Source organism: Scyliorhinus canicula, chromosome 13, assembly GCF_902713615.1.
Source record: "Scyliorhinus canicula chromosome 13, sScyCan1.1, whole genome shotgun sequence".
NCBI lineage: Eukaryota > Metazoa > Chordata > Chondrichthyes > Carcharhiniformes > Scyliorhinidae > Scyliorhinus > Scyliorhinus canicula.
The window spans coordinates 112802146-112828586 of record NC_052158.1 but is presented as its reverse complement, the minus strand read 5'-3'; positions in this window follow the sequence as shown (position 1 = coordinate 112828586).

The window sequence follows — 26441 nt, the reverse complement described above, 5'->3', positions numbered from 1 at the left end:
GTTGTGTTTTCACTCCAGATTCTCCAGCACTCTGCACAGAAGATCTTGGGGCATGTTTCCTGCCACCCTGTTGACTTCAAAAAGAGTGCTCCGATCTCTTATAGAGAACAATACTTCCCCCTCTACCCTCAGACAAAAAAAAATGAGCAACTCCCCCCAACCCCTGCCCACCACCACAAGCACCAGGGCAAACCTCCTCCCTCCCCCCACGTCCCACACAGACACACACATATGGGGAACCTCACCCAATGGAGCTCTCAATTAGTCCTCCCATACACTATCACTTGGCACTTCAGGGGGCATTACCGGGACACCGCCTGAGCACGTCCCTCTCCCCACCTGGGTCTATACTTACTTTTGTGCCCTCCTCGGCTTTCTCCCATTTTTCAATACCTGTTGTAAACCTCGTCGACGTAAGGGTGAATTCCTTACCTTGGGGGAATGTATGGCGGGTAAGCCCCTTAACGACACTTAAATTTATTTAAATGAATATAAATGGTGTTCCGGCCTGGGTGGGAACCTTGTTCTGTCACCCTGCCAGTGCCACCTGCCAGCCTGGCAGAGCCACACGTGGACCCTGGCAGTGCCAGAGTGGCAATGCCAGGGTGCCAGGCTGGCCATGCCAAAATGTCTAGGTACCAGTGGGAATGCCCAGGTGTCACCTTGCCCAATGCCTGACCACCCTAGAGTCACCAATAGCATGGGGAACCCCCTCACCACCCTCCCCAGTTGCCGTTACGCCTGGTCTGCATTTGTGTGCCTTGCTGGGGAGGTTTTTAGTTCAACAATGGTGGGAGAATCCGGTGCAAATATATTTAAATGAGCCTCATGCATTGTTTAAATATGCTGATTTGGGGCGGGATTCTCTCACCCCGGGGCCGGGCCTGAGAATCGCTGGGACCGGCGCGAATCGTGCCACGCCGTCCCCACACCGGTCCGCCAATTCTCCGGAGAGTGGAGAATCAGCCACGATAAAAAAGCTGAGTCCCGCCGGCACCATCCACACCTGCTCTTACCCACCGTGGATGCATCTGGGGGCAGTCTGGTGGAGTGGGAGGGGGGTCCGGCCCTGGGGGTGGGGGAGAGGGGCCTCTGCTGTGGCCTGCCCCCCAATTGGGGCCTTCCAATCGGCGGGCCGACCCTCGGGCTGGGGGCCTCTTTTGTCCTGCGCCGCACCCTGTAGCCCTACGCCATCTTGCGTCGGGGCTGGCATGGAGAAGGGAGCCACTGCGTATGCATGCATTGACGCCGGCCCCACTGCGCATGTGCAGACCTGCAACGCCTGTCTGATGCCGGGGATCGACATCTGGAGCAGCGTGTGTCGCTCCAATGCCGTGCTGGCCCCTGTAGGGGTCAGATTTGCAGCTCCTGAGGCCATGTTGATGCCGTCGAGAAACACGACGGCGTTAACACGTAGCCTCAGGATCAGAGAATCCCACCCTTGGATCTCGCCCAGTTAGAGCGAGATCCAGATCGCAATGTCTCGCTAGGTTCGATTGTATCTCGCAAGACACCTCCAGCATCGCAAATCTCGCAAGAGGCCTCTCGCAAGATTCAACATCCTCTTTGCACCACCAAGTTGGGTGTGCTGCGGCTGGTAACTCAAGTCTCAGCATTTCAATTACTTAACAGGAACACAATTATCAGCCCACAGGAGGTCATTGTGCTCTGGCCTTTGCTTACTTAATACCATCAAGTTGTAACTCATAATGAATATAAGAACATAATAAGAACATAAGAACTAGGAGCAGGAGTAACCTTATATGAACCGTGCTCACTTGATCCTCAGTGGAGAATCATCTCGATTGCCAATGTTAGCTCAACACAGACGCAATAAAACCACCTGAACATTGTATCTGGACTCCGAGTGTTAAAGTTTTACATAGAGTGTTTCTTGGACCTTTTACTTCAAAATCCGTAACCTCTACCACCTAGAATGACAAGGGCAACAGATACATGGGAGCATCACCACCTACAAATTCACCTCTAAGCCACTCACTATCCTGACTTGGAAATATATCGCCATCCCTTCACAGTCACTGGGTCAAAATGTAGACCAAGTTCAGATGGCAGCTCAACACCACTTCTCAAGGTCAATGAGTGATGGAGAATAAATGCTGGCCTGGCCAGTGATGCCCACATCCTGTGAATAAATGTTTTTAAAAAGAAGAAGGAGGGAAAAGGTGACCAACTCAATCACTTTATACCTGGACTTGGGCTGGATTCTCCCAAAATGGGTCTATGTCCCCACGCCGGCGTAAAAACGCTGGCGTTTCACTCCGGAGTTTCCGATAAAAAAGATCACCTACAAGGGGCTAGCAGGGACCCAGAGTGATTCACGCAGCTTTAGCTGCGGATACAGGCCCCTGTACTTCCGGTTTTGAGTTTGCGCATGCGCACAGCGCCGGCCTCCAGCAGCTGCGTTGTACGTCGTGACAGACCCGGACCGCTGAGGCAGCTGATAAATGTAGCTGCCCCCCCGATCAGACATGCACCCGAAGATCCGACTGGCCCGGTTTGTCCCCCGGCCGATCATAAGGGACCGGTGTCCGTTCCCCCCGCCCACCCCACCAGGGCAACAGCAGACTGAGTCCAGCAGCCGCCACGCGATCATCCCGAACGGCAATAGGTGGTTAGAATCACGCCGTCGGGAACTCGGCCGGTCGGGAGCGGAAGATCACTGGGTGGGTCTCTGGCAATGGCTCCCAAGCCATGCGGAGTCCCGGAGAATCGACGGACCGACGCAGGGCCTAATATTACCGTGAAACTGGATTCTCCGCCCCCGCCACAAATGAGATTTTGGCGCAGGGCTACGGAGAATCCACCCCCTGTCTTTGCCTGCTCTGGTGCCCCTGTACAGAATGATCCCAGTAAGTGCGCGACTTGGCTGCTGGAAGGCTACTGACTTGCAGTCTGACCAAAAAGGCCTGGCATCAGACTGCATCACCTTTGCCTGTGTGACAGCAGACTGGACTGGCTGATTAGCAGGCAACAGTAAGGGATAAAGGTAAGGAAGCATTGTTGCAACTATACAAGGCATTGGTGAGGTGGCACCCGGAGTACTCTGCACAGTTTTGGTCCAATTATTTGAGGCATTGGAGGCTGTTCAGAGAACGTTCATGAGATTGATTCCAGAGATGAGGGGTTTGTTGTATGAAGAGAGATTGAGCGGTTCAGGCCGATACTCTCTAGAGTTCAGAAGAATAAGAGGAGATCAAATTGAGGTATCCAAGATGATAAAAGGCATGGATAAAATAGATGTGGAGCAGATGTTTTCTCTTGTGGGGCATTGTAGAATGAGAGGTCAGAGTCTCATGATAAGGGGTAGTAAATTTAAAACAGATGAGGAGAAACTACTTTTCCCAAAAGGTCGTAAATCTGTGGAATTCGCTTCCCAGAGTGCGATGGATGCTGGGACAGTGAGTAAATATGAGGAGGTGTTAGACAGATTTTTAATTCGTAATGGGTTGAAGGGTTATGGAGAACGGGTAGGATAGTGGAGATGAGGCCAAGATGAGATCAGCCATGATCAGCCATGATTGTATTGAAAGGTGAAGCAAGTTTGAGGGGCTAAATTGCCTACTCTTGCTCCTGGTTCTGATGTGCTAAGAAATATCTATTCTGTCTGATTTCACCATCCAGTTCTTGGTCTGTAGCCCTGTAGGTAACAGCACCTCAAGCACAAATCTGGGGTTCTTGATTAATAAGGAGATTTCTTGATTAATATGGAGATCAGGGTTATGGGAGAATCGGGATGAGAAACGTATTAACCATGATCAAATGGTGGGGCAGAAGCAATAGGCCAAATGGCCTAATTGTGCTCCTATATGTTATGGTCTTATGATACTTGTGACATGGCAGTGGTGGGGAGTGTTCAGCAGATGCACACTTCATAGTTTCACAACTAGTCCCCTCAAGTAGCAACTCACCAATCCTTGCAAAGTGTCAGAGGACAGTTCGCTGGACTGCCCTGGCCCCAAATACATTTTGGTTACTGGCAACCGCAGCTATGATGGCAGTAAGCTGAGCATGCACAGGGGCAGTCAGAGCGTACATTACTGAGGACATGCTTTCAATGCAACAGCGAGATATTGTGTAGTTCTGATGGTTTTGCAAAGGAAGCTGAGACACTGACTGCATCACAGATGGATTTGCAAGTGTCCTCATGAAATTGCCACCACCTCCATGCACGTGCAAATCCATGTACCAAGTGAATGTTGAACTCGGCTATGATCCTGCACATTAACCAAGGCATTTTGGAGGGCTGGGCAAAACATCAAGCATTTTGTTATGCCTGCTATTTTGCATTTTTCTGTAGGCCACCCCATCTGAGAATTCTGCAAAACAAATGTTAACTTACCCTGCAGTAAACGAGTGACGTATGTCCTCTGTCTTGGCTGCAGGTAATTCAGACCCAGTGTGTCATAATGTGCTGAATCTGGGGCGAAATTCTCCGACTCCCTGCAGGGTCAGGGAATCGCCAGGGGCGGCGTAAATCCCGCCCCCTCCGTGGCCGGAATTCTCCGGCCCGCAATGGGCCGAAGTCCCGCTGCTGACATAGAACATAGAACATAGAACACTACAGCGCAGTACGGGCCCTTCGGCCCTCGATGTTGCGCCGACCTGTGAAACCATCTGAAGCCTATCTGACCTACACTATTCCATTTTCATCCATATGTCTATCCAGTGACCACGTAAATGCCCTTAAAGTTGGCGAGTCTACTACTGTTGCAGGCAGGGCGTTCCACACCCCTACTACTCTCTGAGTAAAGAAACTGCCTCTGACATCTGTCCTATATCTATCACCCCTCAATTTAAAGCTATGTCCCCTCGTGTTGGTCATCACCATCCGAGGAAAAAGACTCTCACTGTCCACCCTATCTAACCCTCTGACTATCTTATATGTCTCTATTAAGTCACCTCTCAGCCTTCTCCTCTCTAACGAAAACAACCTCAATTCCCTGAGCCTTTCCTCGTAAGACCTTCCCTCCATACCAGGCAACATCCTAGTAAATCTCCTCTGAACCCTTTCCAAAGCTTCCACATCCTTCCTATAATGTGGTGACCAGAACTGCACGCAGTATTCCAGGTGCGGTCGCACCAGAGTTATGTACAGCATGACCTTGTGGCTCCGAAACTCAATCCCCCTACTGATAAAGGCTAGCACACCATATGCCTTCTTAACAGCCCTATTAACCTGGGTGGCAACTTTCAGGGATTTAGGTACCTGGATGCCGAGATCTCTCTGTTCATCTACACTACCAAGAATCTTGCCATTAGCCCAGTACTCTGCATTCCTGTTACTCCTTCCAAAGTGAACCACCTCACACTTTTCCGCATTAAACTCCATCTGCCACCTCGCAGCCCAGCTCTGCAGCTTATCTATGTCCCTCTGTATCCTATAACATCCTCCAGCACTATCCACAACTCCACCGACCTTCGTGTCATCTGCAAATTTACTAACCCATCCTTCTACACCCTCTTCCAGGTCATTTATAAAAATGACAAACAGCAGTGGCCCCAAAACAGATCCTTGTGGTACACCACTAGTAACTGAACTCCAGGATGAACGTTTGCCATCAACCACCACCCTCTGTCTTCTTTCAGCTAACCAATTACTGATCCAAACCGCTAAATCACCTTCAATTCCATACTTCCTTATTTTCTGCAATAGCCTACCATGGGGAACCTTATCAAACGCCTTACTGAAATCCATATACACCACATCAACAGCTTTACCCTGATCCACCTGTTTGGTCACCTTGTCAAAAAACTCAATAAGGTTTGTGAGGCATGACCTACCCTCACAAAACCGTGTTGACTATCGCTAATCAACTTGTTCTTTTCAAGATGATTATAAACCCTATCTCTTATAACCTTTTCCAACATTTTACCCACAACTGAAGTAAGGCTCACAGGTCTATAATTACCAGGGTTGTCTCTACTCCCCTTCTTGAACAAGGGGACAACATTTGCTATCCTCCAGTCTTCCGGCACTATTCCTGTCGACAAAGACGACATAAAGATCAGGGACAAAGGCTCTGCAATCTCCTCCCTGGCTTCCCAGAGAATCCTAGGATAAATCCCATCTGGCCCAGGGGACTTATCTATTTTGACATTTTCCAAAATTGCTAACACCTCCTCCTTTTGAACCTCAATTCCATCTAGCCTGGTCGACTGAACCTGAGTGTTCTCCTCGACAACATTGTCTTTCTCCAGTGTAAACACTGACGAAAAATATCCATTTAACGCTTCCCCTATCTCCTCTGATTCCACACACAACTTTCCACTACTATCCTTGATTGGCCCTAATCTTACTCTAGTCATTCTTTTGTTCCTGATATACCTATAGAAAGCCTTAGGGCTTTCCTTGATCCTATCCGCCAACGACTTTTCGTGTCCTCTCCTCGCTCTTCTTAACTCTCCCTTTAGGTCCTTCCTGGCTAACTTGTAACTCTCAAGTGCCCTAACTGAGCCTTCATGTCTCATCCTAACATAAGCCTTCTTCTTCCTCTTGACAAGTGCTTCAACTTCCTTAGTAAACCACAGTTCCCTTGCTCGACAACTTCCTCCCTGCCTGACAGGTACATACTTATCAAGGACACAGCAGTAGCTGTTCCTTGAAAAAGCTCCACATTTCGATTGTACCCATCCCCTGCAGTTTCCTTCCGCATCCTATACATCCTAAATCTTGCCGAATAGCATCATAATTGCCTTTCCCCCAGCTATAATTCTTGCCTTGCGGTATATACCTATCCCTGCCCATTGCTAAAGTAAACATAACCGAGTTGTGATCACTATCACCAAAGTGCTCACCTACATTTAAATCTAACACCTGGCCGGGTTCATTACCCAGTACCAAATCCAATGTGGCCTCGCCCCTTGTTGGCCTGTCTGCATACTGTGTCAGAAAACCCTCCTGCACACACTGCACAAAAACTGACCCATCTATAGTACTCGAACTATAGTATTTCCAGTCAATATTTGGAAAGTTAAAGTCCCCCATGACAATTACCCTGTTACTCTCGCTCCTGTCGAGAATCATCTTGGCAATCCTTTCCTCTACATCTCTGGAACTATTCGGAGATCTATAGACAACTCCCAACAGGGTGACCTCTCCTCTACTGTTCCTAACCTCGGCCCATACTACCTCAGTAGACGAGTCCCTGACAGGTCAATCCCGCCGACGTGGTTTAAACCACCTCTGTGCCGGCGGGATTGGTGGCGCGAGCGGGACCCGGGGTCCTGGGGGGACCCGGGGTCCTGGGGGGGGGGCCGCGGGGCGATCAGACCCCGGGGGGTGCCCCCATGATGGCCTTGCCCACGATCGGGGCCCTCCGATGGGCGGGCGGGCCTGTGCCATGCGGGCACTCTTTTTCTTCTGCCGCTGCCACGGCCTCCACCATGGCGGAGGCGGAAGAGAACCCCCCTACCGCGCGTGCGCCGGTGGTGACGTCAGCAGCCGCTGACGCCCTGGCACATGTGCGGACTCACGCCAGCCGGCAAAGGCCTTTCGGCCAGCCCCGACGCCGGCCGGCGGGCACCAAAGGCTGTTGCCGCCGGTTTTGGCACCAGTCGGCGTAGCGGGAGCCATTCCGGTGCGGGCCTAGCCCCTAAAGGTGCGGAGAATTCCACACCTTTGGGGAGGCCTGAGGCCGGAGTGGTTGGCGCCACTCCACTATGCCGGGACACCCCGCCCCGCCGGGTAGGGGAGAATTTTGCCCCTGATCTCTGCTATCTTCTGTGTTACTCCCAGTATGAGTGTCTGATCTAATGGCTTCTAGTGTGAGAGTGGATGACAGTGGGAGCGATTCTCTGGCCTCATTTTCGCCGAGCAACAAGGCTGGTGAATAGCGGGAGGGGCCAAAAATGAGAAACATATCCAACGGCCTCCCGCGATCCAGTGGCCTCCCCGGCAAGTGGTAACACTGTACTTCTTTTGAAAAACGTGAATCTGGCGGATGTGCTGCTGCTGGGAGCCGAGGAGGTGTGCAGCCATCTTCGCTTACAGGCAGTGAGCCCCGAGGTGCTATTTGGGGGTGGGGCGCCATGGGGGCAGTGGATCTCGGGGTTGGGAGGGGTTCTGCTGGGCTGGTGCTGATGGGGGTGTGGGGATCGATGTGTTTGGGTCCTACATGCCAATCCCTGGACCATATGTTCCCTAATTCCTGCCTGTTTGCCCAATGATCACCCATAACTCCCACTGACCGCGGAGGCCTCTGGCCGTGTGGCTGAAGGCTATTACTAATAGGGAATTGGCAATCGTGATTAGATGAGCACTTCACACATCTATGGATCCCTTTGGTGGGCGGGCTACGTATCTTGTGGGGCTCATTGCCTAGCATACTAATCACACCTTGATGCATGGGCAGTGCTTGAACACTGCAGGAGGCAACACTACAGAGGCAGCAGCCAACCTCCGAATACTCAGGGGATGGGCGCCAGCCCCCGGTACTTGTCCACGGCTGGGTGTGCGTGGGCAGGGCATGTTGGGTGGGGGCGCATGGGGGCATGGGGCATGTGATTGGGGGTCTGCCCTCATTGTGGAACAAAGAGCCGGACTGGTTGTGGTGAGGGTTCTTTAATGTTCCTCGTACAGGGCCCGTTCCTCGAAGATTGTGAGGATTCTTATGTCCGGAATCTGCCGGCGATTGTGGGACAGCTTCTCCTGCGGAGCCAGAGAGGGTATTGTTAGCTGCATGTGCGGTTCACCATGCTGGTGGTGGTGGTGGTGGTGGGGAGTGGAGGGGAGGGGCGCTGGTGTGAAGGAAGGTTTTGGGGGGCGAAGGGAAGGGGAGGGTAAAGGGAAGGTTGAGGGCTGAAAGGAGGGTTAGGGGTGAAGGGAGAAGGGGGACGGCTGGGTTGGGAGACAAATGAAGGGTTGGGCGGTCTGGTCACATGGCGGTGGGAAGGTTTTAGGAGAGGTCCGTGTCAACTCAAGCACGTGGCCTGGTGTAGGGCATTGAACTTGTTGCGGCATTAGAGGCCAGTCCTCCTGATCACGCATCCCGAGGTGCCAGCTTTCGGCCCAGGTGGCACTGGCTGCCATGTGGCGCACACTCTGGCTGGCGAGCCTTCATTTGTGGCTTGAAGCCCGTGGAGCCTTGTTCAGTGGACCAATCAATGTTGTATTCTGTTGCCGACCTCACCAGGCTGAGCGCTGGGGAGATCACGGCAGTTCCCACCCGCTACCACAGTTCAAAATCTTTCCAGAAAAGCACGCCCAGTGCTTCTTCTTTAGCACTGTCTTTCTGTTCTTCCACCTCTTTCCCTTCGTTCCCTGAGTGGGTTGCCATTCTTGGATGACACTCTCACAGCCACTAAATAAGTGCCAAATATTTGCGAGGAGGTTGTTGTGAGGCTTTATCTTGACGAACTCCTCGAACCTCTTCCTTTATCATTTCAAGCAGGCACTACCCAAAACTGTGCACTATCTGTGTAAGTAGAGAAACCCTTTTAGAGCTACATTCAAAGTTTTCCACAGCCCCCACATCCCGCCCCACCCCCACCCCCGTTGCTCAGTGCTTTCTGTACACATTGAAAAAAGAAAGATGCAAATTAGCCAAATTATTTAAATGAGCTGACCCCACATAATCTGACCTGGTCGATTGATTAGACAAATCACATTTTTGGCCTGATCCCTGGATCTAGCCCATTGTGTGCAATTGTGAGCTCTGTCTCATCAATGTCAGAGACAGATTTCATATTTTTCAACTGCTCTATTTTAATTGGTGTTTCAAAAGGCTGCATTAATTTATAAGAATGCCAAGATGGAAAGATTCACTGCATTGCCAGTTCTGCTTCTGCCAGCCTCTATTATGTATGGCATGCATTGTGTGATTCTGGAGGCCTGGCACATTGCCTAAAGTGTTCAAGTCAAAGTTTAATTGGCATTTTTTACACTGACTGCCATTGTGTTGGTTTTGGGTGCTGCATGTGATGAGCAGAATTAAATCACAGCTTTCCATTATTCTTGTGTGTACTAAAACCAATACGACTCACTTTCAGAGGAGATGTGTTGACAGCCACAATACTGCTCGAATACGAGAACTAATGTCGAGGAAGAGCACCATTTCTAGACAAATGTCTGTGTGCCCTTGTTCAGAGAAACTTCTGGTTTCATGTCTTTCATATCTAATAGTTGTATGTTTATAACACAGTGGTGCACAGTCCCCATAGATCACAGCTATGCATGTAACGTATTTGCATGGTACCCTTTGCAGGGACGCATAAAATACATTTCTATATTAATAATTATGCAAATCCCAAGATGCCGCCGGAGCGAGCGACTCTCTGCGAGCTCTCCCCAACAGATCCACTTTTTACTTAACTTCTACTCGTTCTAATCTTTTAAAATTTAATTATAAGACTAACATTATTACTAACCTCTCTCTTGTATCTTTTCTTGCGGGCTTGAACATCCTCCGAGGCCTGTGGAGACCTTTTGACCTGACCCGACCTGACCTCCACGACCTGGAAGTGGATCGGGCCCAAACCGGAACTGAAGCACCGACCTCTATTTGGAGCCGACCCGGACCTCCCAACCCGACGTCAGCCCCTAGAGTTCCTGACCCGACTCCTGACGACGCGACCCTGGCCTCGACCCGGAGAGACCCGCCCAGCGACCCGACCCGGAGAGGTCTGCCCAGCAACCCGACTGTGGTGAACCACTGTTGTTGTAGTTCCACTGTTGTTCAATTGTCACTTACAGCACTGTATATATTCTCTGTTAATGTTTGTTCCATTGTTACTCACTGTGTTATATATTGTTGTCCTTCCATGGCTCCGCCCCATTGGTTGTTGTATATAGTTGACTGATCTGTAGCCTTGTCTCCAGTCTGGGTTCAGCAGCAGACAGGCTACATCTTAGAGTATTAAAACCATTACTTCGGTTTTCTGCAACTTGCCTCGTGTGTAATTGATGGTGCCTCAATTTAATACTCTAAGATAGTATGCTGGATAAGTCACTCAAGCCTGAGCAATTGGACCTGGACCCAGAGGCATCTGACGCCACCGCGATCTTCCAGCATTGGCTAAGCTGTTTCGAGGCCTACCTCGACTCTTCCACTGAGCTGTCTCAGGGGAGCACAACGCCCGGGTGAGCCACCGAATACTTACCCTCATCAGAGACGCGGCCACGTATGAGTAGGCGATTACACACCTCAAAGGGTAGTACGTGAGGGTGGTAAACAAGGTATACGCCCGGCACCTCCTCGCCATGAGGCGTCAGCGCCCAGGAGAATCTTTGGCAGAGTTCTTGTGTGACCTGCGGGTACTCGCCCAGAATTGTAGCTGCCAGGCAGTTACGGCAGTTCAACATACCGAGCTCCTGATCCAGGACGCCTATGTGGCCGGCGTTAGGTCTGGCTACATCCGTCAGCAAATCCATCGAAGGGGGTATCCTCAACCTAAACGACACGGTGTGGCTCACGAATTCTCTGGAAGTGGCCTTTCAGAATATGGATGCCTTCATGCCTGACCACGCGGTATCCTCATGGGCATCCTGGGCGCAGCCATCACCCAATCGGGGGTGTCACAAGCCTGTGCTGCCTGGCAGCCCGCAAACTCTGGGGGACCGTCCTGCTACTTCTGCGGCCAGGGTCAGCACTCCAGACAATGCTGCCCAGCTCGGAATGCAACCTGCAGCGAGCGTGGTAAGAAGGGCCACTTTGCAAAAGTATGGCATACCCGGCCTAAAACATCCAAATTCTGCCGCGTGGTATCTTGCCTGTTGGGACCACCCCCCTTCTAACGCATTATTCACCTCGTGCGACCCGTGGAGTCCGCCATCTTGTTCACCATCTCCGACGTGACCCGCCACGTGCGACTCGTGGTGGCCGCCATCTTCTCCGCGACTCGCCACGTGCGACTCGTGGGGGCTGCCATCTTGGCCGCCACCTTCGACACCACCCGCTAAAACCGACCAGACCAGCCACCTTCCGCAGCTCGCCTCCGTCACCCTCAACCAGTCCTGGGCCCGTCATCTCAAGAACTCCATGATGACCGTCCGGATCAACGGGCACGAGACGACCTGCTTATTTGACTCTGGGGGCACGGACAGCTTCGTCCATCCGGATACAGTAAGGCGCTGCTTCCATCCGAATTTTTCCTGCAACCCAGACAATCTCCCTGGCTTCCGGATCACACTCTGTTTCGATTTTGTGGTACTATGTCGCAGCTCTTGCGATACGTGGCATAGAGTACGTTAACTTTAAACTCTACATCCTCCCCTATCTCTGTGCTCCCCTTTTATTCAGCCTACACTTCCAATGCCATCTCTGAAGCCTGACCTTAATGTTCGATGGACCCCTGCCCCCTCTCACCGTCTGTAGCCTCGCAACCCTTAAGGTCACCCCACCCCCACTCTTCGCTAACCTCACCCCGGACTGTAAGCCCGTCGCCACCAGGAGCAGACGGTACAGTGCCCAGGACAGGGCCTTTATCAGGTCAGAGGTCCAGCGACTCCTGCGGGAAGGAATCATAGAGGCCAGTACCAGCCCATGGAGAGCCCAAGTGGTGGTTGTCAAGACTGGGGAGAAGCTCCGAATGGTCGTCGACTACAGTCAAATGATCAACCGGTACACGCAGCTCGATGCGTACCCCCTCCACCGCACATCTGATATGGTCAACCAGATTGGGCAGTACCGAGTCTTCTCCACAGTAGACTTGAAGTCCACGTACCACCAGCTCCCTATCCGCCCGGAGGACCGCCAATACACTGCTTTTGAGGCAGATGGGCGCCTCAACCACTTCCTCAGGGTCCCCTTTGGCATCAGCAATGGGGTCTCGGTCTTCCAACGGGAGATGGACCGAATCGTTGACCAGTACGGGCTGCGGGCCACATTCCCATATCTGGATAATGTCACCATCTGTGGCCATGACCAGCAGGACCATGACGCTAACCTACAGCGTTTCCTTCATACCGCCAAGTTCCTTAATCTTACGTATAATAAGGAGAAGTGCGTTTTCCGCACGACCCGCTTAGCCATCCTCAGCTACATTGTGGAAAACGGAGTCCTAGGACCCGATCCCGACCGCATGCGCCCCCTCCTGCAACTTCCCCTACCCCACTGCCCCAAGGCCCTGAAGAGATTGGGGTTCTTCTCGTACTATGCCCAGTGGGTCCCCAACTATGCGGACAAGGCCCGCCCACTCATCAAATCCACCCTTTTTCCTCTGTCAGTTGTGGCCCGCCTAGCCTTCAACTGCATCAAGGCAGACATTGCCAAGGCCACGATGCACGCTGTGGACGAGCCTAGGTGGAGAGCGATGCTTCTGATTTTGCCCTGGCCGCTACCCTCAATCAGGCAGGCAGACCCGGGTCCTTCTTTTCTTGTACCTTCCAGGGCTCCCAAATCCGACAGTCCTCCGTCGAGAAAGAAGCTCAAGCCATTGTGGAAGCTGTGCAACATTGGAGGCATTACCTGGCCGGCTGGCGATTCACTCTCCTCACTGACCAACGGTCGGTTGCCTTCATGTTCAATAATACACGGCGGGGCAAGATCAAACGACAAGGTTCTGAGGTGGGGGATAAAATTCTCCACCGACAATTACGACATCTTGTATCATCCTGGGAAGCTCAATGAGCCCCCAGATGCCCTATTCCGCGGTACATGTGCCAGCGCACAAGTAGACCGACTTCGGTCCCTCCACAATGACCTCTGTCACCCAGAGGTCACCCATTTTTTCATTTTGTGAAGGCCCGCATCCTGCCTTACTCCATCGAGGAGGTCAGGACCATGTCCAGGGACTGCCAGGTCTGCGCGGAGTGCAAACCGCACTTCTATCGGCCAGTCAGAGCGCACCTGATGAAGGCTTCCCACCCCTTTGAGTGCCTTAGCATCGACTTCAAAGGGCCCCTCCCCTCCACCCACTGTAACGTGTACTTCCTCAACATTGTTGATGAGCACTCATGTCTTCCCTTCGCCATCCTATGCCATGACACAACCTCGGCCCTGCACAGCCTCTTCACCTTGTTCGGTTTCCCCACCTACGTCCATAGTGATCGCGGCTCCTCTTCTATGAGTGATGAGCTGCGTCAATTCCTGCGCAGCAAGGTCATCGCCTCAAGCAGGATTACCAGCTTCAACCCCCGAGGAAATGGACAGGTGGAGAGGGAGAGTGCGACGGTCTGGAAGGCCATCCTCCTGGCCCTCCGGTCTAGACATCTCCCAGTTTCCTGCTGGCAGGAGGCCGTTCCCAGTGCGCTCCATTCTATCCAGTCGCTTCTGTGCACTGCCACCAACGAGACCCCTCACAGACGTATGTTTGTCTTCCCTAGGAAGTCCACCAGGAGTGCCCAGGGAGGGAACAGACCATGGGACTCAGCCCAACTTGCCTCAGGAAGCCCCTACCCACGACCCAGGACCCCCGAAATGACAGAGAGCCCGTGCAAGGTCCTGGACGCGCTGCAAGGTATTCTCATGCCCGCAGAATGCCGGGACCCATCCAAATTGCAAACATGCCCCCCTAGCAACCCCTCTACCTCAACCAGCACCCGGGACCCTGTCAGACGCGACCCCAGAAACGTAACCAGCGCCCTGGTCCCTGCCAGCAGCCTGGAGCCGCCAGACGCAACCACCTACCTTCCACAAGGGCTGATGTCTCCCGTCGGATCCCGGCACCATGCAGTCACAGCCGCCATCTGAGGAAGCGAGGGAAACATGGTGGTCTGTAGGTTAGACTGAAGCAACACGGTTTCAAGACCACTGTCCCCAGCATACTCCTGGCAAATGTCCAAGCGATCGAAACAAGCTGGATGAACCTAACGCCAGACTTACCCCTCAGAGGGAAGTAAGAGACTGCTGTGTGCTCTGTTTCACAAGACATGACTCACCCCCTCCTCACCGGACTCTGCCATACAACCTGAAGGCTTCTCAATTCACCAGGCGGACTGCCCGCGTCATCAGGCAAAGCAAAGGGTGGAGGGGTTTGCCTCCTCATCAACTCCTCCTGATACTCGGATGTGACGACCCTGGTGACCTACTGTTCCCTGGACCTGGAATACCTGACCGTGAAGTGCTGCCCATACTATCTTCCATGTGAGTTCACTTCAGCCATTATCACAGCGGTCTGCATCCCACCCCAGGCAGAAGTGAAGAAGGCGCTGGATGAACTGTTCACAGTTATAAACAAATACGAAACAGAACACCCGGAGGCCTTGTTCATCATGACCGGAGACTTCAACAAGGAGAACCTCAAGAGTATACTGCCAAAATTCCACCAGCACATCTCCTGACCCACCAGGGACGACAACAGTCTTTACCACTGCGACACAAAAATCAAGGGTGCCTACTGTTCCATCCCCCAACTGTACTTTGGGAAATCAGACCAAAAGATGGTGCTCCTTCTCCCGGCATACAAGCAGAAACTCAAGCGGAAGAATCCAGCTGAGAAGGTTGTGCAGTGCTGGTTCAAGGAAACAGAAGAGCTCTTACATGACTGCTTAGAGACAGTGGACTGGTCCATATTTAAGAATTCAGCAACGAACTTAAATTAGTATGCCACCACTGTCACAGACTTCATCAGCAAATGTGTGGACGACTGCGTGCCAAAGAAAGCAGTACGTACGTTCCCCAACCGGAAACCATGGCTCAATTGCGAGATTGACTCCCTACTGAAGGACAGATCTGAGGCGTTCAAGTCAGACGACTCTGACCTATACACGAAATCCAGGTACGACCTCCGCAAAGCCATCCGAGATGCCAAGAGAGAATATCAGACCAAGTTAGAGTCACAGACAGACTCTCGGCTGTTGTGGCAAGGACTAAACAACATAACGGGCTACAAAGCAACGCCGAGCAGTATTTCCGGCAGCAGTGCACCCTTCCATAATGAACTTAATGCATTCTATGCTCGGTTCGTGCAGGTAACCAACAATCCGCTGTCGAGTGCCCCAGCAGCCGATAACTCACCCATACCCACCATCACAGCTTCCAAAGTCAGATCGGCCTTCCTGAAAGTGTACCCTCGGAAGGCGACGAGCCCAGACGGGAACCTGGTCGTGCTTGCGGACATCTTTAACCTGTCCCTACTCCACTCCGAGGTTCCCACCTGCTTCAAGAAAACCACCATCATACCGGTGCCAAAGAAAAACCAGGCAATGTGTCCCAATGACTACCGTCCAGTGGCCCTGACTTCAGTCGTAATGAAGTGCTTCGAGAGGTTGATTATGAAGTGCATCACCTCCACACTCCCAGAATGTCTTGATCCACTGCAATTCGCATACCGCCGCAACCGGTCCACATCAGACGCCATTTCCCTGGCCTGACACTCATTCCTAGAGCATCTCGACAACAAGGACTCCTACATCAGACTCCTATTTATTGACTACAGCTCCACCTTCAACACCATAATCCCAGCCAAATTCATATCAAAGCTCCAAAACCTAGGACTTGGCTCCCCAATCTGCAACTGGATCCTTGATTTTCTGACCAACAGACCACAATCAGTAAGAATGAACAACAACACCTCCTCCACAATAGTCCTCAGTACCGGTACCGCAAGGCTGCGTACTTAGCCCCCTACTCTACTCCCTGTACACACACAACTGCGTGGCAAAATTTGGTTCCAACTCCACCTACAAGTTTGCTGACGATGCAACCATAGTGGGCCGGATCTCGAACAGCGACAAGTCAGAGTACCAGGAGGGAGATAGAGAACCCAGTGGAGTGGTGCAGCGACAACAATCTCACCTTAATGCCAGCAAAATTGAAGAGCCGGTCATTGAGTTCAGGAAGCAAAGTACTGTACACACCCCTGTCAGCATCAACGGGGCAGAGGTTGAGATGGTTAGCAGTTTCAAATTCCTAGGGGTGCACATCTCCAAAAATTTGTCCTGGTCCACCCACGCCGATGCTACCACCAAGAAAGCACAACAGCGCCTGTACTTCCTCAGGAAACTAAGGAAATTTGGCATGTCCACATGAACTCTTCCCAACTTTTACAGATGCACCATAGAAAACATGCTATCTGGCTGCATCACAGCCTGGTCCAGCAAAATGCTCAGCCCAGGACCACAAGAAACTTCAGAGAGTCGTGAACACCCAGTTCATCACACAAACCTGCCTCCCATCCATTGACTCCATCCACCTCCCCCTGCCTGGGGAAAGCGGGCAGCATAATTAAAGACTCCTCCTACCCGGCCTACTCATTCTTCCAACTTCTTCCATCGGGCAGGAGATACAGAAGTCTGAGAACACGCACAAACAGACTCAAAAACAGCTTGTTCCCCGCTGTTACCTGACTCCTAAACAACCTTCTTATGGACTGACCTCATTAACACTACACCCTGTATGCTTCATCCGATGCTGGTGCTTATGTAGTTACATTGTATACCTTGTGTTGCCCTATTATGTATTTTCTTTTATTCCCTTTTCTTCCCATGTACTTAATCTGTTGAGCTGCTCGCAGAAAAATGCTTTTCACTGTACCTCGGTACAAGTGACAATAAACAAATCCAATCCAATCCAAATTACACCAGGATTGGTTTGAAAAATAAGTTTGATAAAACTAGTCTTTCATTAGTGCACTCTTTAATCAACAGACATGTCAGTATAGGCAGTCATTGTTCCTGAATCCTTTATTAGTAGTGAAGTATTCCCTACATAAAATGATTATTAATATTTTTGAATATTTCATGGCTATTATCCTGGAGAAAGTTGGTTTATGAGAATTATGAATGACAACATAGTGTAGTAATGGAGTTTATGCACAATTAATACAGAAGATTAACACAGGACAACATAAATTGAGGCTTAACTGAGCAGAGGGCGAAACCTCAGTCAGCAAAGAAAGTGTTGATGAAGCTGTATTGCTGTACATGGCCCTCAATTAATTTACTAATATTGTTATTTGCTCAAACATGTTTCCTACATTATATCAGTGAAAACTCATGAAAAAAACTTAATTGGCTGGAAAGTAATTTTGGATCGCCTGAAGTTATACTCATGCTAGTCTTTCTTTTACATACCTTATATCAGAATAAATAGCATCCTATTGGGTGACCACTAAAATATGCGTCTACTTAGAAGCATTTGCTGTATCTTTTGACGGTAATGCAATACATTTCTAAAATCTTCATGAATTGTCAAACACACTTTTTTCTGGTTCTAAAATAATTGGTTTAATTTTATGATCATTTCAAATTTTCTAAGACAAGGGGCGAAATTCTTCGACCCCCGGCGGCGGAATCTCGCCACTCCGATCGGAGAGGCCCTGCGGTGATTCTCCGGCCCGGATGGGCCGAAGTCCCACCGCTGGGAGGCCTCTCCCGCCGCCGAGGTTTAAACCACCTCTGGAACGGCGGGCTCAGCGGCGCGAGCAGGCCCCCGGGGTCCTGGGGGGGCGGAGGGGGGGCGATCGAACCCCGGGGGGTGCCCCCACGGTGGCCTGGCCGCGATCGGGGCCACCGCTCAGACTCCGGGCCAGTGCCTTGGCTGCACTATGTTCTTCCGCGACCGCCACGGCCTCCGCCATGGCGGAGGCGGAAGAGAACCCCACATCGCGCATGCGCCGACAGTGACGTCAGCGGCCAGCTGCCGCTGACGTCACTGCCGGCGCATGCGCGGACCGGCGAAAGCCTTTCGGCCAGCCCCGCTGCCGGGGGCGCCAGATTTTTCCACCGGTCTTCTGGTGGCAACCGCTCCAGCGCGGGGCTGGCCCCCAATGGTGGGGAGAATTCCCCATCTTTGGGGAGGCGCGATCCCTGAGTGGTTGGTGCCACTCCCCTACTCCGGGACCCTCCGTCACGCCGGGTAGGGGAGAATGCCGCCCAAGTTGTTTGTAAGACAAGGAATTGGACGCAGATGAGATTTTCCCTTCTTTGTGCAAAATGTGTGATATACACTTGACCATTCATGTGGTCGAAGGAAATTCACTGCACCAGCCCAGCCTCTGGCTGGGCCATACACCTCAAAAGCAGAAAGGAAATTCAGATGTCACTGCAGGCTTTTCATACAGCAGAAGACAGAAAGCCCCAGGAGTGAGACGCGTTGTCGTCTTGGTTAAGTTGTCAAAATACAAATCTCATGCCTGTGTGCAGTGTTTCCAGCTTGCTCCCATGGCCACTGATAACCAGTGGTCAGTCTCTTGCACCATTTCCTTTCCAGATGCCTTTTATGGGCACCAAACAAATGTGATCCTCAGTAAATGAAGCAGAGGCTTCATTATCCAAGTAACATCCGGATAAGCATGAGGTGATGCACTTGGGAAGGACAAACAAGGCAAGGGGATACATCATGTGCAGCCCCCACTACACAAAGAGGTGCAGGTTATGTGGATTGACCATGCTAAACTTCCCCTCGTGTCCAAAAGGGTAGGTGAGGTTACTGGGTTATAAGGATAGGGCGGGGGCATGGGGCACTTTCAGAGGCTCGATGCAGGCTCGATGCAGGCTTGATGGGCCAAATGGCTCCTTCTGCAGTGTAGTGATTCTATAATTATATGATGAATGACAGGACCGTGGGAAGCACCAAGGATCAGAGGGACCTTGGTGTGCATGCACACCGGTCCCTTAAGATAACAGAACAGGTGGATGCAGTGGTTAGGAAGGCATATGGTATCCTTGACTTACTAGGATGTTGCCTGGGCGATGGCTGGAGAGTTTTAGCTATGAAGAGAGGTTGGATAGACTGGGGTTGTTTTCCATGGTGAAGAGGAGACTGAAGTGGTGGTGATGGTCAAGGGGGGGTGGGGGTGGGGGGGTGGGGGGGGGGGGGGGGGCAGGTCATGATTGAGATGCATAAAATTATGAGGGGCATAAATAGAGTGGACAAGAAGAAACTTTTCCCCTTGGTGGAGGGATCACTGACCAGGAAGCGTAGATTTAAGGTAAGGGGCCGGAGGTTTAGAGGGGATGTAAGGAAAACTCTTTTCACGCAGAGGGTGGTGGGGGTCTGGAACTCACTACCTGAAAGAATGGTGAAGGTGGGAACCCTCAGAACATTTTAAAAGTATTTGCAATGCCGAGTGCTTGAAATTGGGATTAGAATACTTGGATGGTTGTGTGGTAGTCACCACTGTTTGTATGGGCTCACCGAGCTGCAGCCATTTTGGCAGCAGCTGCAGGAGGCAACACATCTCTGCATAATAAAGCCTCGATTACTCTCTACTCTCGTCTCATCTTAATTGATAGTGCATCAAATTTATTAAGCAGAGATTTTACAGCAATGGAACTATGCATCAAGCCAGATCACCTGCAGCTGCACCCTCAAGCAGGCAATGCCACGTCGGCCTTCAACCATTGGCTAGCTTGCTTTGAAGCCTACATCGGATCAGCTACAGAACAGCCCACAGAAGCACAGAAACTCCAGATCCTGTACTCACGGGTCAGCTCCGATATTTTTCCCCTTATCCGGAGCGCGCCCAACTACACTGAGGCCATGGTGCTTTGGGAGATAATAATGCCGACGATAAGGTGTTGTGCTAGATGTATCAGCAAGGAAATAATTTTTGATCTAAAACAGATATGTCATCATCATGTATCTATGTTGGTGCAAGGTTTGTGTGATAATGCACTGTGGCTAGCCTTGTACCAAGTAGAAGTGTGAAGGTTTCTCACACGATTCACTGAGTTGCAATGAATAGCAGTCAGATCATTCCTAACCTGTTATTCTTGTACAGTTTCAGTCTCTTGATTACATTCATCTTCCAAGACCAGGGTGCATTCCAATTTAGTTTTGAGGTGGAGAATGGTCAGGCAACGCAGTATACCAAGATGATCATCTTTTTCACGCAGCAAAAACTAGGTACTAAGATGAAGATGCTGAACAAACACCTCATGTTTCTGGTTTTACGTGTATTATGTCCGAGTCTGTAGATTTGACAGTGAATCATGAGCTGCATTTTAGCCGACTGTCCCGACACGTCATTGCGATTGAAATGCCACAGGAAAAGTTCAAGATTAGGATGAAGGAGTAATTTGTAGAATTGCTCACCATAACTTTGGCATTGGAATCAATAAAAACCGCAGAGAAAATGCATAAATGGGAGAACCTCCAGATAAAATCTACCTCACCTTATTTTTCAAGCTTTGGAGGTCATCTTACCATTAAAGAAAAGGAACACAGGCAGTTGTTGCATGATTGATTGTTAGTAGCTTTAACCCCACAAGTAATCAATCACATCTATCACCCTAAGGAATCACTGCTGCTGTTTCAACTGTTTATTTGTGTATTTATGGTTGAAGATGGATACGAAGCCCATTGGGAATAGTGTATTAGTCACTTCCTTGATGGAAGTGGACACAGCTTTTGGTTGAGAAATCCGTCCATCTCTATCGCCATGTGATTGAAAGGCGATCAAAGAGTTAATTACAAACACTTGTCTTCACAGCCATTTCACAAACATTTCAAAATATTTTCTTGGAGAACTGGAAAGTTTTCAAGCACCACACCTGTGTTTAATCCACGTAGGCCATTCTGCACCTGTTCACACTCTTCCCGAGATATTGGGTGAGATTCTTTGGTTGCGCAGCCGCATGCTTCTCAGCGTTGCGCCATTCGCTGGTGGTGAGATTCTATCTTCCAGTGGCTTGTCACTGGGATTTCCCTTTGAAACCACCCCACATCGCTGGGAAACCCACGGCTGGGTGTGCTGCTGGCGGAAAGAGTTCCAGCCATTGTCTTCATAGTTTTCATAGAATTTACAGTGCAGATGTATTGTAGATTAATTGTAGATTAATTTCTTCTTAAGGGCAGCACAGTAGCATTGTGGATAGCACAATTGCTTCACAGCTCCAGGGTCCCAAGTTCGATTTCGACTTGGGTCACTGTCTGTGTAGAGTCTGCACATCCTCCCCGTGTGTGCATGGGTTTCCTCCGGGTACTCCGGTTTCCTCCCACAGTCTAAAGATGTGCAGGTTGGGTGGATTGGCCATGATAAATTACCCTTAGTGTCCAAAATTCTATGATTAACCTAGGACAAAAGTTCGGCACAACATCGTGGGCCAAAGGGCCTGTTCTGTGCTGTATTTCTATCTCTATCTATTCAGAAGGAGGCCATTCAGCCCATCGAGTCTGCACCAGCCCTTCAAAAGAGCACCCTACCTAAGCCCCATGTCTCCACTCTATCCCCCTTTATCCTGTTGCACGTTTTACTTGAGTGTATTACGCGTTTATTGGAGTGTATTAACACGCCTCCGTTTAAAGGCCGTGTGCTTAACACTACTACAGCTCTGTGTATGTAATTCTGCTCGGAGTCGCCAGGTGCCGTATTTGGACACCTCACAAGTATATCAAGGTCAGGTTCAAAGTAATAAATCTGTACACCGATTAGTAAGTTCAAACGATTGATATTTATTATAACAAATATAATAAATACACATGCATACGCTAAAGACTAATACTTATTTCTACTATTAAACGACTAAATACTTATCTAAGTAGGAACCAGCAAGGTCAGGGGACAAGGCCTTTGTTCCTTTCTGGACTGCACCTTCTGTTCACTAATAGTCGGCAAGAGTATAAGCAATGCCTGGGTCACGTAGCGAGCGTTGTTTTGGCACTTACTGAATGATGGCTGATGCTCAACGGCCGGTGATGAAAGACAGGATCTGGAGGCTGGGGTCGGAGTCAGGATGCAACAGCCTAGGCCGGAGTCTGGAAGCAACAGACCGAATCATGTACTTGACCTTCTTTTTATAGGTCCTATAGGTCCGTGCCCCTTGGGGCGGGCTCTTTCACCTGCTAGGTATCGATTGGGTCTTCTCCCAATCGATATTTTCCAAACCCCCCAATCTGAGGGTCGCTTCTCGATGGGTGGGGCGGTCTCTATGGTTCTTTGTGATGGATACTTATGGTGCCGTTTCATCTGGGCGTCCACTCAAAGTATCCATTCAAACCTAAATGTTTCTATTGTGTGTGCCTGGATCTGGATCACCTCATTACTATGTAAATCGTTGTTGCCATTTACACCTTTAGCTGAGATCCTGCGCCTGGCCATAAACTGGTTTCTGTACGTGCAGAATGCTAATTAGCCTTCTGCAAACTGCTTGTCCTTGCTAAGACTGTTTTCTCCCTGCAGCCTTAGCAGTTCTCCATTTTTGTAGCCCAGTGTCCATCTTAGGTAGCTACAATCCCCGTAACCCAGTAACCCCACCTAACCTTTTTTGGACACTGAGGGCAATTTAGACTGGCCAACCCACCAAACCGGCACATCTTTGGACTGTGGGAGGAAACCGGAGCACCCGGAGGAAACCCACGCACATTTGGGGAGAATGTGCAGACTCCACACATACCGTGACCTCAGCCGGGAATCGAACCTGGAACCCTGGAGCTGTGAAGCAACTGTGCTAACCACGATGCTACAGTGCTGCCCCTTCTCTGAATAATTCACCATTTAAGTGCCCAAAACCTCTTGCTTGTCTTTTCCTTCTCCAAAATATTGCTATACTGTAATGTATTCATTTCAGGATTACTGCCTTGTGTGTCCTGCTCCTGGTTACTTTGAGTGTGGCTTACACCATCAAATGCACATGCCATGCAATTTGGGAAACTGAAGCACCCATCCTCTCAACAGTAGCTTTAATTGCTTCTTTCAACTCACTCACTGAAAAATCTTACGATCATTGTAAAGCAATGTTGACAGAAATGACTAAGCATTAACTGCATCTAAATAAGATTTTGCGCCAAGAATTTAAATTTCCTATTATCAGTAAGTTACTTTGAAGGTGAATGGTCATTAATTCAGCAAAAGAAGTGAAATGAGTATTCTTTTTGTTATAATCAATAAAATGCTTGACGAGATTCTCATCAAAGTAATCGCAAATTGAAATATAAATTTCTTCCTATCATAGATTATCGAAAGATATTACCTTTGCAACTATTTATATAGCAATGTAATATATGCCTCGCAACTCCATAGCAGTGCAGCTAATCAATAAAGACATTTTTTTGTAGTGTTTAATTGGTTCTTTAAAATCAATTAAATCTGAACAGTCTGTTACACTTTCTCAAAATTAAAAGCAATTATTTTGAGTTTGCTCATGATTCTAGGACTGAATTAATACTAATTGAACAGAATATTTGTTTTCAAATCACACTGTTTATTGAACACGAAAACCAAAATTGCTCTTGTAGTATGTTAGACTTCTGCTATCCATTCACAGCTATAATAAGAACCAATAGCAATCTACCATAACTGCATGATTAATCATGGCCAGGTTAGAGCGGGTTTTGGACATTTATCTGTTTTTCCCACTTTTCCCGCTATTTGCTATCAGCTTCTTTATGATAACATCATAATATTTCATTTTGCTCAGAGCGAGTGTGATTTTGATGCAGTATCTTACCTGACGTAATCTTTCAAGCCTGTCAGATACTGCCGACGAATTCACTTTCTTGTGCATTTTTCTGCCACTTACTAGATACGTAATTGGTTCATGTGAAAGATTCAATAATGAAGATTCTGTCTCTGTTCAAAGTGGAAGACAAATATGTGGGATGTGTGGGTCTCTTGTGACCTGATAGATTTCATCATTTGCTCTGTCACAAGTAAGAAGATTAAAAGATGACTGTCTATCCTTTGTGTGCAAATTCTTAATTTACCATCCATGAATGCTACACACACATCAATTAGACAGACAAGGCTCAGAGAACTGGTCAGAAAATGACTGCAAAATTTCAGAAAATCATAACATTTTATTGATTCAAAGTGCATTTGCTTAAACAAATATCATATTAGACAGATTAAGTTTGATTTTGGGAAAACAATTTAAAATTTAACGTGCAATTACATTCTAATAATGTTCCTTCAAACATTTGGCTATTTGTACTTAAATGATGGAATTCACCTTTTGAGTGACTATTCATTCATTGCAGCAGGTGAACATAGTATCTATCCATTATATTGCACACAGGAAAATGCTTCTTATATCTTGTCTCCATGTCCCATCCAACTGTTAACTGAAAGACCAGCGAGCCTACTGTCGGAACTAAGGAAGCGTTTAGGGTATCAAGGATCTCATAGCAGCATTTGGAAAGAAGTGGTATAATCAGACAAAGTCAGCATGGATAGAGATGCAAGGGAAATCATGCTTGACAATTCTACTGGAATTCTTTGAAGATGTAACTAGTCGAGTTCACCAGGGAGAACCGGTGGATGTGGTTTATTTAGACTTTCTGAAGGTTTTTGACAAGGTTTCATATTGCAAATTACTGTGTAAATTTAAAGCGCAATGGGTTTGTGATGCACGATCAATTGTACAAAGACTAAGGTTGGATACAACTGTGGCTTTATTGCAGTCAGATGTGTGGCCTCCCACAGCAGCTGGCGAAAAGGCTGTTAAATAGAGGACACACATATTTATACTCCTCCTACTGGGCGGAGCCAGCAGGCAGGGGCTACCGGTGAACCTGTAGTACAGGTCCTTCCTGACATCACCTAATACAGGTGTAACAGTGTTTTACCACAGATTGACGATAGTGTCTTGAGATGGATAGAAAGCTGGTTAGCAGATATGAAACAAAACATTGGAACAAATGGGTCTTTTTCTGATTGACATGCTGTGACTAGTGGGGTACCGCAGGGATCTGTGCTCAGACTCCAACTGTTTACATTATATATTAATGATTTGGACAAGGGAGCTAAATGTAATTTTTCCAAATTTTCAGATGATACAAAGTTGGGTGGGACGGTGAACAGTGAGGAGGTTGCAAAGATGCTTCAGTGGGATATGGAAGTCTGAGTAAGTGGGCATATGCATGGCAGACCAGACTGGACTCGACGCCGTCGGGAACTCAACCGGTCAGGGGCAGAGCATCGGAGGGGTGGGCCTCAGGCTACGTCCTGAAGCCGTCAATATGTCACGAGGCATATACTCTCTGAGTTTGCCACTGTGGGGGGGGGGGGGGGGGGGGGGGTGGGGGGGTGGAGAATCACAAAAGCAGCACCACCCTCGATTCTGTGGGGGCTGGGGGGGTGGAGAATCACAAAAGCAGCACCACCCTCGATTCGGTTGTGAACTTTGATTCTCCGGACAATCGCCTAACATGATTTCGGCATCAGCGACCAAGAGAATCCCGCCCAAGGCTTTGTGAATCATTCAAAGCACACTGGACAATTGTCTCACCATGGGCCTGATTCCTCCACCCTGCCTGCCACATGATCACCAGAGGCAGAGCGCAGGCCATGTAAAGGTCCATTCACCAGCCGTGCATGCCGGAGAATCTCGCCCCATGTGTCAGTCAGTTTTATAGCTGTATATCCTGCCAGGTCTATTCTGTGGGATCTTTATATTATATTACTTCGAGAACCTTGGTGTGAAATCAGCATAGGTTGTGATTCTATTTGTTTCCTGTTATATTCTCCGGTCCACTAGCCACGTGTTTTTCGGCCGCATCACATTTGCTAGTGGAGCGATTCTATTTCCCGCTGCTTGTCAATGGGATTTCCCTTGTAACCATCCCACGTCTCCACGAAACCTGCTGGCAGAGCTGCACTGC